Here is a 12,866-nt window from a genome sequence, read left to right on the forward strand (position 1 = left end):
CTGTTTCAGGGACTGACAGCTGGAAGACCTCATCCTTTGTCTGCCTTTCGCACTGTACTTGGACTGGGTTTGATGAAACTGCCCAGCAATTCAAACAAGAATGTGTGTTTGCATGCAAAGCTTTCAAGAATTTCTGTCAAACTGTTGGTTTCTATAACCAGATGGAGAAACAAATCAGCCTGAAACAAGCACAGAGCTAAGAGGGAAAAGCATTTGGTCCCAAAGTACTGAGGATTTCTATATCAAAGAAAAGTTTTTCCTTTCAATCTCCTTAGAGATCATGATCACCTTTTCTCTCATCTATAGCCCAATCTCAGTTGGTGGCTGCTATTCTGTTATCTAAACTATAAGTGCAGTACTTCCTGATCTCTCACTTGTGTGGATGTCTGTTACCTGTTTTCCTATTTGGCAGTACTGACTCTATCAGACACATTCCTCTCACCTGCTTGGACTTGGTTCTTGTACACGTTGTCTGTATGACCTACAATTATGTCCAAAACCAGACTTGGTTTAGTACTGTACCCTACTACAGTTTGTTAGCTAATTATTCTGACCCTTTGTAATTTACATGGGGACTGCTGCTGCTTTTCAGAGGATATTCTCTATTCAGGCTACTTCACTGATGGAGAGACAATGGAGTTGTGTAAATCAGAGGGCATCCTCTCAGATGACAGCATAGACACCCCAAGAGTTTGAGAGTCACTGTTTTCTGAAGCACCTAATCTCCAGGATGTCCCGATGAGGCGGTACAGTTTCTCAGTGTCCCCAGCACATGGGGCATGACTTCAAGGCCAATTAAACCCAGAATGTTGAAATGAGGAGTTTGTTGTCAAACCTAGGATTAGAATCTAGGAGTTGTAGGAGCCCAGCCCTGTGATCAAACCAGCAGATCCAGCCTCTCTTTCTCAACATAGTACAAATTGGAGTACAGATTTGCATGGTTATAACTAGCCATGGACAAACTGATTTACATATAATAAGCATCAGATCTAAACATGAATCCAAATAAAAGCAGCAAAGAGTCCTGTGGCACCTTATAGACTAACAGACATTTTGGAGCATGAGCTTTCATGGGTGAATACCAACTTCGTCAGACAAAGTGGGTATTCACCCACGAAAGCTCATGCTCCAAAACGTCTGTTAATCTATAAGGTGCCACAGGATTCTTTGCTGCTTTTACAGATCCAGACTAACACGGCTACCCCTCTGATACATGAATCCAAATGTTTGTTAAGCTTAAAAAAGTTGATCATTTAAAAAAATAATTCCATATTTCTGCACTTACTATGACTCTTACTTTTGGGCAAGACCAGAACTGGGAATTTCTGACCTGATACTGCAATCTTTACCCAAGCCCTATTCCCACTGATTCCTATTGGATTTCTGCTGTAAAATAGGAAATGAGTAGGACTAGAACTGTAAGCCTTCATGATGAAAACTCTCTACACCTTATTTCAACCCTGGTTCAGAGCAGAAAGCACAGACACAGTCTTCAGAGAGTCCAATCCTGGGAGACATTTCCACCACTAAGGAGTCTTTAATATGTTCAGATATGCTTCAGAACTGCCAACCCTTTTGAGATTTTCCCATCACAAGACACAACCTATTAAAAATCCAGCTCACCTCAGTAAAGAATTGCAACACTTTTGGAAGAATTACTCTGTGAGCTTGATACTACTCTCCATTACACTGATGTAAATCAGGAGACTCTGCATTGCCTTCCCTGATTGATTTAAATCAAGCCCTATCTATAATCTTTGTTGTCCATGCTCCCTATCAATACCAAAAGACCCATCAATAAAGTGGGGGGGGAGTTTCAGTTGCAGACTAAGGGCACTGACCAAAATTCAGACTTACCCCAGTGTTGTTTCACTGATTTCAATGATGACTTTGGATCACGGACATTAATAAAGAAATATCAACTAGCTCTTCAATAACATCATGGACTACTGGCTGCTGTGTCCATAATCCATATTGAGGCTGCCATTAACCTCAGGTTAGTAAAAATATTCTCACTCTTTAGCTGGCAACAGATAAGTCTTCAAATAAATGCCTATGTGAAGGGGAGCATTAATTTATAGCAGTTAGAAAGTATGTGTGTGGCTGGCATGAGTCCATTGTGTTTATAGAAGAGAGATCAGGACTAAACAGCTGAGGTTTTAAGGTCGATGGACTAGATTCCTATTTTGGTTACATCAGCATAAATATATAATAACTCTATTTTCTACAGTGGAGTTACTCCAGGTTTACACTGATATAACTGAGTGACCCAGTATCTTCAAACCAGAGTTTAAGCAGGTTAGATTTTGTTTGTAATGATAGCCTTGATCAAGGATCCATCTGAAGCAGTCATTTTTATCAGCTGTGACGGAGCAGGGGATTTTAATATACCACTTTAAGCTAGTTTTCTCCTTCATGCAGCAGCAATGGCTATTTATAGTGGGGAAAACTTCCTGCCATCATAAATGAAAACACAAGTACGTTCCTTCCATATGCCAATATACACCCTCCACCAATCCCTGACTGATAAAGTCAAATGAGTTTCTGACACAAAAAAATCCTATTTGGAATTTAGGAGATAATCTTTTGACACAGTCTTAATCTGGCTTTAGTCAATTTACTCCTTTTGACTTTAATGACAGTCACACAGTAGTTTGAAAATGCACTCTTTAGGTCCGAGACAGAATATCATGGAAGAACTTTAATCTCAGTGGCAGGCCTGCAGGAATGGCCTTGCAAAAACTTAACTTTTCTGAAGTTTGGAAATACCTAGTCAGTTTAGATTTATTAGCAATCTGTTCTTTAGGGATGCAGTAAGGTTCTTTTATGTGGGAGAACATAATATGATAGGCACATGATGAAACAATAAGTTAAGCAGTTAAATCAGCTACTGAATAATTTAGTTAGAAAGAAATCTCTTGTGCAATCATCTTTCTGACAAAATCAATGTACATCAGGGTGCACATGAAAACATTTTTTCCTACTGAACTCTTCTCATGTGCCATATGCCAATGAAAAGCTAATGATCTCTAAATATGTCAGAAGTGGCTTTGTTTTTCAAATGATTTAACTGGTGACCAGTGTCATGATCAAGAGTTAGGACCTGATTCAGCTCCCACTAGGTCAATGACTAAACTTCCATTGAAATCAGAGGGAGTTGGACTGGGCCCTTAATGAGGATTTCTTACTGTGAAAACAGTTTATTTACCTTGCACAACCCATCTGAGCACAATTTCCCTTAGTAAAGCCACAGTTGGCAGCACGTGGAGATTTCTTGTTGATTGCTTTATTTCATTCTCTTCTTTTTGTGCAAATGGAGGGAATCCATTCTCACTATTCTCACTATTACTATGAGCTGAAATTAACAGCTCACAGTAATCAGCATTGAGACTACTTGTATGAGAGAGGATTCCATGTTCCAGGCCTTACTGTATTCCTCAACCAGCCATGGTCCACTCATTTCAATTAGCAATGAAACCAACATAAGCTAGATTCAGTAATACTATATAGTACCAGAACACCTTATCAAGCAACTAATGTGCCTTCCAACAGAATAACCAACTCATGCATAAGTCTCTGGGTGACATTCCAAACAACAACTCCATATTTCAGATGGCTTGTCATACACCATACTTCATATCTTGCATTTCTGGTGTATGGCATTTTTAACAAAGGAAAGCTTCAAGTCCAAAACAATCAACAAATTTATGGCTGAGTCAATGGCTAAGAACCTTAGACCAACCTCAGCAATTCAGCCATAGTTTAAGTAGGATACACCACAGCCATACATCTCAACACTGTGCTGTCACTAGACAACATATCAACAGACTTTGATGCATAAAGCATTTAAAGGACAGCCGTGTATTTATTTCACATTGCATTCAGCATGTATACTCTTTAATGATAAGATGGTTTATCTGCAGCTTACTTAATCTTTTCCTGTCACTCTTGGAGATTAAGCACCTTTTTAACTGTAAACATTCTCTTTTCTCCCCTTCTGATTTCTCCTTAGACCCACCAGTTCAGATATCCCTTCAAATAGCGAACAGGCAAGGCCTAATAAATATTTCACACATAAAAGGGATCTCATAACAAAGGATTCTTACATCCTTCTGCTTATCTGGAGATATTTCTGTTTTACTTTGTTTCCTGAACTCTTCTTAAAAATCAGAAGATAATTCAATGGAATTGAACATGAATTTCAGCAGCGGTTGACAAAGGTGCTGAGAGGAAGAAAGATTAAGATGATGAGGATGTAAAATATCAGGAAATAAAATGATTACTTTGCACCAGAAGATCCATTTAACCACACATATTATCATGTCCCCTAAGATGCTGCCTTGCACCCCAACCTCATTGAAATGCATTATAAATGTTCCCCATTTTCCACCTACATTTTGCTTAACAAGGGCAGACTTGGCTTCCAAGATTAAAGATTAAACAAGCCAGACAGTAAACAAACAAAACCCTGTAGTTAATTTTTTGAAGTTACCAAAGTGCTACATGAAGTAAGAAGCATCTGTAGGAGCAAGGTTCTTATATTTTTTATTTTCAGTCCATTTTTCCTTGTCACTATTGGCCAGCTGGCAGTTAATTATTAATGTACAAAATAAGTGAAAATGCATTACAGCTTTATTGCAGAACCAGAGAGGTAAAGTACATAGGACGTGCAACATATTGGATTCTTCACAGACTGTATATGTCCACGGTATATCTGTTAAATGTCATCTACCAGCCAATGATATTTGATGCCTCATCCTGCTACTGTTGAAGCCAATGGCAATTTTGCCATTGAGTTCAATGGCTGTTAGCAAAGGTACGTGATATTTTCTTAGGACTCAATTCCGCAAGGTGCTGAGCACTCTAGCTCTGATTTAGCAAAGCACCGAAGCATGTGCTTTGGGAGCGTGTATGTGCTTGAAATAAAATGCTTTGTTGGCATGGGACCAGAGTGCTCAGGACGTTGCAGGATTGGGCCCCTAGTCTACGGCAAATGCAGTTATCAAGCTCACTTTATTGATATAGGGCACAAGTAATCAATTGGGCTCTAAGGCAGATTAATTGATGTAAAATAAAATAAATCTATTCTTCAATTTTTTATAAACATATAATTGCTTACTTAGCACAAGTTGCTTCATAGACCTTTACCTCGGGGAAATCTGCTCCCCGCCCTTACTTCTCCAGAGGCCTAGGATCTTGGGTTTAAAAGTAACGTGCATAGTTAAAATAATAGAGATGTGGTAGCTTTGTTGTGAATCATTTTGACTTTCATTTTAATTACGTAATTCTATTATAATTTAGTATTTATTTGTAATTCTATATATTAATTTATTATATTATAATTCTAACTGCATCAACAATCATTTAACTGGAGATTTGTGATAAAGAACACAAACGGGTAGGAAACAACTTAGTTTGTCAGATGTTGGGCTATAAACATTAGCCCAGCATCTAACAAACTAAGTTGTTGTCTGTATTGGTTGCTATCTTTCCCTTCAACAATTAACCCATCTTCCTTTTATGGAATTCTTTTCATAACTCTTTTCTAGATCATAGGGGAGAACCATCTCCACATGCAGGAGTGGAAAAGAAGCTCCTCCTTCCACTGCACTACCCAGTGCTAATACCAGGTCAAATCTGTCCAATCATTGCTTAAAACATCAGTTATTCCTAGCAAGGGCAAAAGACTCTATATATTGGTCCAGAAAGGACAAACTGAATAGAGATGATTGTGCTGTCCACTCAGCAACTTAAGACTCGCCTACACAGGAGTTTTAAACTGAATCAAATCGAGTTTATCCAGTCTGAAAATGCTTACGTACACACAGGGGCGGCTCTATGTTTTTTGCTGCCCCAAGCATGGCAGTCAGGAGGCCTTCTGCGGCATTTCTGTGGGAGGTCCGCTGGTCATGCGGATTCAGCAGTAGGTCTGTGGATGATCTGCCGGTCCCAGGCCTTCAGCGTACCCGCCACCGAATTGCTGCTGAACCCACGGGACTGGCAGACCTCCCGCAGAAGCGCCGCCGAAGGCTTCCTGACTGCCACCCTCACAGCGACCAGCAGGCCTCCTCCCACGGCTTGCCGCCCCTGCGTACATATGACACAGTGCATTACTGTGCACTACCTCCATGTTTATTACAAACTCTAGAATCCTTTTGCAAAGTGGACTAAGTTTGCTTCAGATTGAATTAGTTATGTCTATTGTCCACGAGGATTCAATTGTTGCACACCACTTTTTGCATGCTTCCAATGGCTATCCCACAGTGATTTGCAGATCAACTGTTACTTACCTATCCATTCACTTGTGTGCCCTCCCTGCTTCTGTGTCACGTTCCCAGGACGACCCTTCCCCACTTTAAAAGCTGGTGTGGAGCCAGATTTTGCCCATTTGGGCCTGGATCTGAGTGTATCAGCATTCTTGCAATACAATACCATGGCACTCCAGAAGCCCCATAACATGTCTTGCGCACCCTGGGTCTCATCACCATTTGGAGCAAAGCATCAGCCACCCACTGAAATGAGAGCTTTTTCTGGACAGTGCAAAGCAGATGTCCAAAAGGACTATGACCTAGACGGCGGATAAAGAGCAAACAAATCAGGGGAAGTACATTGAAATGAGGGACAAAAAGAGACAATTCAGTGAGGGACATCTGATCTGTCCATTTTTTGATGATTAGACAGGATTCTACACAATTGTAGTGCAGCCCATCCCAGACATCATGTGGAGCTGTCCCCTGACAGCCAGGATCTTTCTGGGAATTGGGGTCCTGATGACAGCCATCTGGAAAGCCAGCCTTATCCTGTCTAGCTGCAATGAACCCCAATTTCTGTCCTGCATCAGCCAAGCTTGAATCTCAGCCAGAAACCCAGCCTGAGACCTAAAAGGTAGATTCCCTGAAGGGAACTTTGGGAAGTAAGTACCTATCCTTACCGTTTATGATTTATTACTACTGTACTATATTGCAATTCTGGCTTCGATTCAGGGGTGCTCCGTGGCTGCAGCCATTGTGAGTAGATGTGAGCCAGGAGCCCTTCCAAGTATCCAGCCCCTGCCTCCCTCCCTCTGTTGACTCACACTACCCATTTGGCCTCCTTGTACATGTTTCCAAAACGGTGGCTGCTGTGCCCTGCAATTGGCCTCTGCAACATGCTAAAGGCATGATTAGTGGTCATTTAATGGACTGCACCATGGAGGGCACTTTCCCATCTGCCTATTTTCCTTTTTCCATTCCCCTCTTTTCCCTTTCCTGACTGGCAAATCTTTCCCAGTCCACTTTTTTGACATCTCAAAATGCCCTCCCACTCCTGCAGCAGATTCAAATGACAAAAGCATTTATTCATAAAAAATTCAACTGTTTTTTGGGACAGTGGTTACAGGAAAAGTTTGGTTAGTGGCATTAGTTTACATGAGGTATAAATTGACATTGCATGCCTGGTAAGGCACAAACAAGACTGTTCTCTGCTGATGTACAAATGCTTTGCAACATGCATTTATTCAACAATCATTGCAGGACCCTATCTATTTTTCTCTGCACTGTCTCTGTGTCTGCAGGGGAGATACAGCACAGCTTAAGACTGAGAGATTGCTTCATTTGGTTTCATGCATTTTATGAAATAGCTGCACACCCCACCCCCCAGACCACGGTATAGCTTGCAAACCCCTCCCACTCCTGCAGCACTTCTGTGTATAGCTTAACAGCATATTTCAGTGGTCTGCCCTTGCCTTTTTCAATAAGACCATTCTCTGCCTCCTAGTCATCTGTCTTGGTATGATGTCATCGAGAGTCAGGACGGGGCGAGGAGATGCAGAAGGGATTACTATCTAATGACCCTATATAACCCCCCCTTAACCCCTCCAACACCATAGAAGCACAGGCACCTCCAGTGCAAAAACAAAACTGCAAAAAACAGCCAGACCATTACGGATAGGCCTTCTACTACTGCTAGGCAACCTGAGGGAGCAAAAAAGGAAGTCTGAGGAAGAGATGTTTGGAGAACTCAGGGCAGTGCCCCAGAGGAAAACCAAACTGGTTGAGAGGTGGAGGCTGCACATTAGGGAGAAATAAATGCAATTGTCCTAGGGAATTGTGGCAATGGCCAAGGAAAGTGTCACAGTGGCTAGGGACAGCATGGCTCAGGCAAAGGATGGCATGGAAAAAAGACAGGGAGATGCAGAAACAACTCATAGATGCTATCCTAAGCCAGAACGCTCTCCTCCAAAACTTGTTCCTGTTTGGCCAGCAGTCTCTTAATCTGACACACAGCTATGTCCTTCAGCCCCTGGACAATATTGAGTATTGGCACCAGCAGCAATTCCTCCTTGCTGTATCCTCACAGCAGTGCCTCCTGAAGCCATTCCCCTCTCAGAACTAATCTCTGGGCACCAAGAACACTGACACCTAGGAGCTCAACTCTTCTGAGCCCTGCAACACTGTGATGTTCCCTTCTGGTGTTATCTGGACCGGTGATCTGCTAGGTCACTGTGACTCTAGGAGCCAGCCTTACCCTGATCTGCTGTGAGAACCCCCATTCCTGGGCTGTTCATGCACGACCTCTGGCATGTAAGCTGCTCCCAGTTACTTGTAACCAAATGGTACTATCCAATATCCCCTGTCCCAGACACGACCCTAGGAACCTTCGTCCTGCAGTGCCCAGTTATGCCCCCGGATGCTGTAAACTTAGATGAGTTTGTCAGTTTAACAAAGAAATTGTTATGTACCAGGCTTGTTATCCCCAGGGGAGCCTTTGAGACAATTCAGACCAAACACGCTGCTTCACATAGAATAAACAAACAGATTTATCAACTATAAAGACAGATTTTTAGTGATTATAAGTCGAAGTATAACAAGTCACATTTGGTCAAATGAAATAAAAGCAAAACGCATTCTAAGCTGATCTTAACGCTTTCAATGCCCTTGCAAACTTAGATGCTTCTCAGCACAGGCTGACTGATTGCTCTTCAGCCAGGCTCTCCCCTTTGACCAGTGCTTCAGTCACTTGGGGTGGTGGTGTCTGTAGATATAGGTGGAAGAGAAAGGAAGAGCATGGCAAATGTTTCTTCCTTTAACCGTGTCCTTTCCTCCAACATGGCTTTGCCCCCAACCTTCAGAGTCAGGTGAGCATTACTGTCTCTCCCAGCAAGGTTGAGAAATTCACCTGGTGTGGCCTCATGCAGGTGAGTCATTGCATTGTAGCTTCCTTGCTAGACAATGGCGGTTGATGGGTTGTTTGACACCCTGCCTGGGCATTGATTACTTTCCTTGCTGTTGTCTCTGGGGAGCTAATATCTGGCTGATTCCCCATCTAACAGCATGTTTTAGGACACCCATACTACACAATTCTCATAACTTCATATGCATTAATGATATACATATATGGATAGAGAAATGATTTTCAGCAGATCATGACCTTTCCCCTGATACCTTACAAGGCATGCTTTATATGTAAGATACGAAAATGAGGATATGGTGGTTACAGAATGCTCCCCCAAGGTATAGAATGTCACAAACACCTGTGACAATTTTGAGCCAAGGCACTCCACCCCAGAACCCATGAAGACAAGAAGAGCCAGAGAGAAATCATAAACAAGCCTATAACTTTAAGGCTTCCCCTGAAAAAAAATTGTGCTATTTGCAAAGTTCTTATTGTTGCACTTTCATGTCTTTTTTGCATTGTTGCAATAAAAAAAAAAAAGAGAGACAAATGGGTTCCATCAGTTCCCAGTTTGGAAACTGCAGGAATGCAATACCATCAACAATCTCCTGAGCATTACCCAGTTTTATGACCAAGTTAGACAGCACCTTATCAATGGCGTAGCAGACCTGCATAAGAATGACTGAACAGTTGATCTCCCCACAACAAGTTGGTTGGCTACAGACTGATAACATTCTGGGGTGTCTAGCTTCCTAAAGGCAATGATGACCACTTTATCATGGGCAGGGGGCACCCCATGTTGGTACGCTGTCGCTGCAGTTCTGGGGTCAGTTCTGCACAGATCTCAGAAAAGGTAGCCCTTCCCAGTCTTGATTCAAGAACTGGCCCTCTGGTTCCAATTGCTCAGCACTGTTCTGTTCTTCCTTCTCCTCCTGCTGCCACGCTTGGGAATGTCCTGCTGCTAGAGGAGTTGCTGCTGCTAACACAGAATATTCTCCTGCTCCTACATCATCTGCTCAGTGGTACAATGGGAGAAGTCCAATGCCGAATTCATCCGGCTTTGAATGCTGTAAGATAGTCGTTAACAGCCTCTGCGTGTTTGTACGTGTCACCATAGTAGAGCAAAGCATTGTCGGGCCCATGCTGGCAGACAGCAATTCAAAAACTTTGTGAACCCACCCAGAAAGTAAGTTAGGGACAGAGACAGAAAAAACATGGGATTTTGTGTTTGTTTAAATTGAACCCATCTAGCTTCCCACATTTCATAGCGAAACCAATGCCAGGATGCACTGCGCTCAGCAGTGAGGCAGAGGAGCAGGGATTGGCCCTGAGAATGCTATGCCCTCAGTTCATAGCAAACCACTGCTTGTTTGTTCACACAATGCACACTGAAAATAAAACATGTGTTTCTCATGCATGTTATTGATGCAAGTTGCATAATGCAAGTTACTGACGCACATCATAAAGCTTCTGATTCACCACCCCCCCACCTCCCCGTGTAAACACACCCTTACTCTAAGGTGCCACAGGACTCTTTGCTGCTTTTACAGATCCAGACTAACATGGCTACCTCTCTGATAGTTGGCACTCTTACTCTGTTAGCTTCCTGCTATTTAACAAAGATCACTACATTCTCTGCACTGGAAAATGAACTGAACCACTACAAGATATTACTTATTTTAACAGCTAACTATACTTTAGTTCCCATAGTAGCTGGTGGACTGTGACAGTTATTTGCTGTGGGACAAGCTTTCAGACTCAGGGTCCTGATTCACTACTGCTTTTTCTCCAATTTTATGCCTGGGTCACTCCACTGAAATCAATGGAGCTACACTGGTTTAAGATTAGAGTTTGACTTGTATTGATTAAATGATTTGTACACACAAGTGCTGAATACTGGCCACATAAGATTGCGTATGAAACTTGTCTGTAACCAAACGGAGCTCAGGTTGGTGCTCCTTGGAAAATTTTGTCCGATATGTTTACAACCACATTTCATTTTTTTACGAAGGATGCTTTCATATTTAGTTATACTGAGCATAATGGACCTGATGGAAAAACAACTGAAGTCAGTAGGAGTGTTTCCATTAACTGTAATGAGCTTGGGTTCAGGCCCAGTGGCATCTTGTTTCTAAGGCTGTTGCCTACATGAAATGAATCTGGTGATCTCAGTTCAGCACATGGTGAACAAATATCCACCGTGCAAAGACTACCACGAAAACTGGCACTAATTAGCAGCTGTCTCATCAGATTTAGCAGTTACCAAGGACTGAGCTGTATTGTTCCCACCGACGTGTACCTTTTTGGTGGATAAAATCTGTCTCCAGGACTGTCCAACCCAGGGGTCGGCAACCTTTCAGCAGTGGTGTGCCAAGTCTTCATTTGTTCACTCTAATTTAAGGTTTCACTTGCCAGTAATACAGTTTAATGTTTTTAGAAGGTCTCTTTCTGTAAGTCTATAATATATAACTAAACTATTGTTGTATGTAAAGTAAATAAGATTTTTAAAATGTTTAAGAAGCGTCATTTAAAATTAAATTAAAATGCAGAGCCCCCTGAAACAATGTCCAGGACCCAGATAGTGTGAGTGCCAGCGAAAATCAGCTCTCATGCCGCTTTTGGCATGCGTGCCATAGGTTGCCTACTACTGGTCTAACCAGAAGCTTTCACCAGTATTAACTTCAGACATTTTTTTCCTTTTGAATTTCAAAATAAATTTAAGTGGCATTTTAAAAAATTTTTGTATTCACTGTTATCAGGTTAAAGGAACATCTGTCAGATTTTGATTTAATTGTGAACACCTAGTCCTCTCTCCCAATCAGGAATTCTGATAAATTTAGGACTTAAGGGGTGATATCAGATTCTATTCAAACCATATCATTTTTAATAGACAATTGGGAAGCTCTCCAGGCAAAGCAAGAGCAGTATGGGAAAGAAACTGCATGGGTCTCCTGTCCTGTGAGATGAAAAATGAGGTGACATCAGCAACTTTATAAGAGCTGACTGAGACCTTTGTCAAAGAAATACCACAGCTGCAGGGCTGATTTTAAGGCTGTTATCCTCTGCTGTGTGGTGCACTTTTACCACAGTCATCTGAAAAGTGAGTTTGGATTAAATACAATCTGCACAGGCATGTTGGTGAAAATAGCAGAGATACCAATATATAAGCACTTCAACCACAGAAGAGTCCTAAATATACACAATAGAAATTAGCTATCTCAGTGCAATTATGAGGGGTGGAGCAGATCCAGAAGTGTCCACTGTCAAATACCTTTGATTTTTCATTTGTAGCCAATAACCAATTTACCCTTAAAATCAGGGAATAAGGTTTTGATAGTAACTGCAATCCCTATTACTATGCATGGTCTGGATTCATGCTGTGCTCCAGTGAAGAACTAATCATAGAAACATAGAATCTCAGGGTTAGAAGGGACCTGAGGAGGTTGTCTAATCCAACCCCTGCTCAAAGCAGGACCAATCCCCAACTAAATCATGTCAAGCCTGACCTCAAAAACCTCTAAGGAAGGAGATTCCACCACCTCCCTAGGTAATCCATTCCAGTACTTCACCCTCCTAGTGAAAAAGTTTTTCCTAATATCCAACCTAAACCTCCCCCATTGCAACTTGAGACCATTACTTCTTGTTCTGTCATCTGCCACCGCTGAGAACAGTCTAGTTCCATCCTCTTTGGAACCCCTTTTCAGGTAGTTGAA

The sequence above is a fragment of the Gopherus evgoodei genome, chromosome 5 (assembly GCF_007399415.2).
Source record: "Gopherus evgoodei ecotype Sinaloan lineage chromosome 5, rGopEvg1_v1.p, whole genome shotgun sequence".
Taxonomy (NCBI): Eukaryota; Metazoa; Chordata; order Testudines; family Testudinidae; genus Gopherus; species Gopherus evgoodei.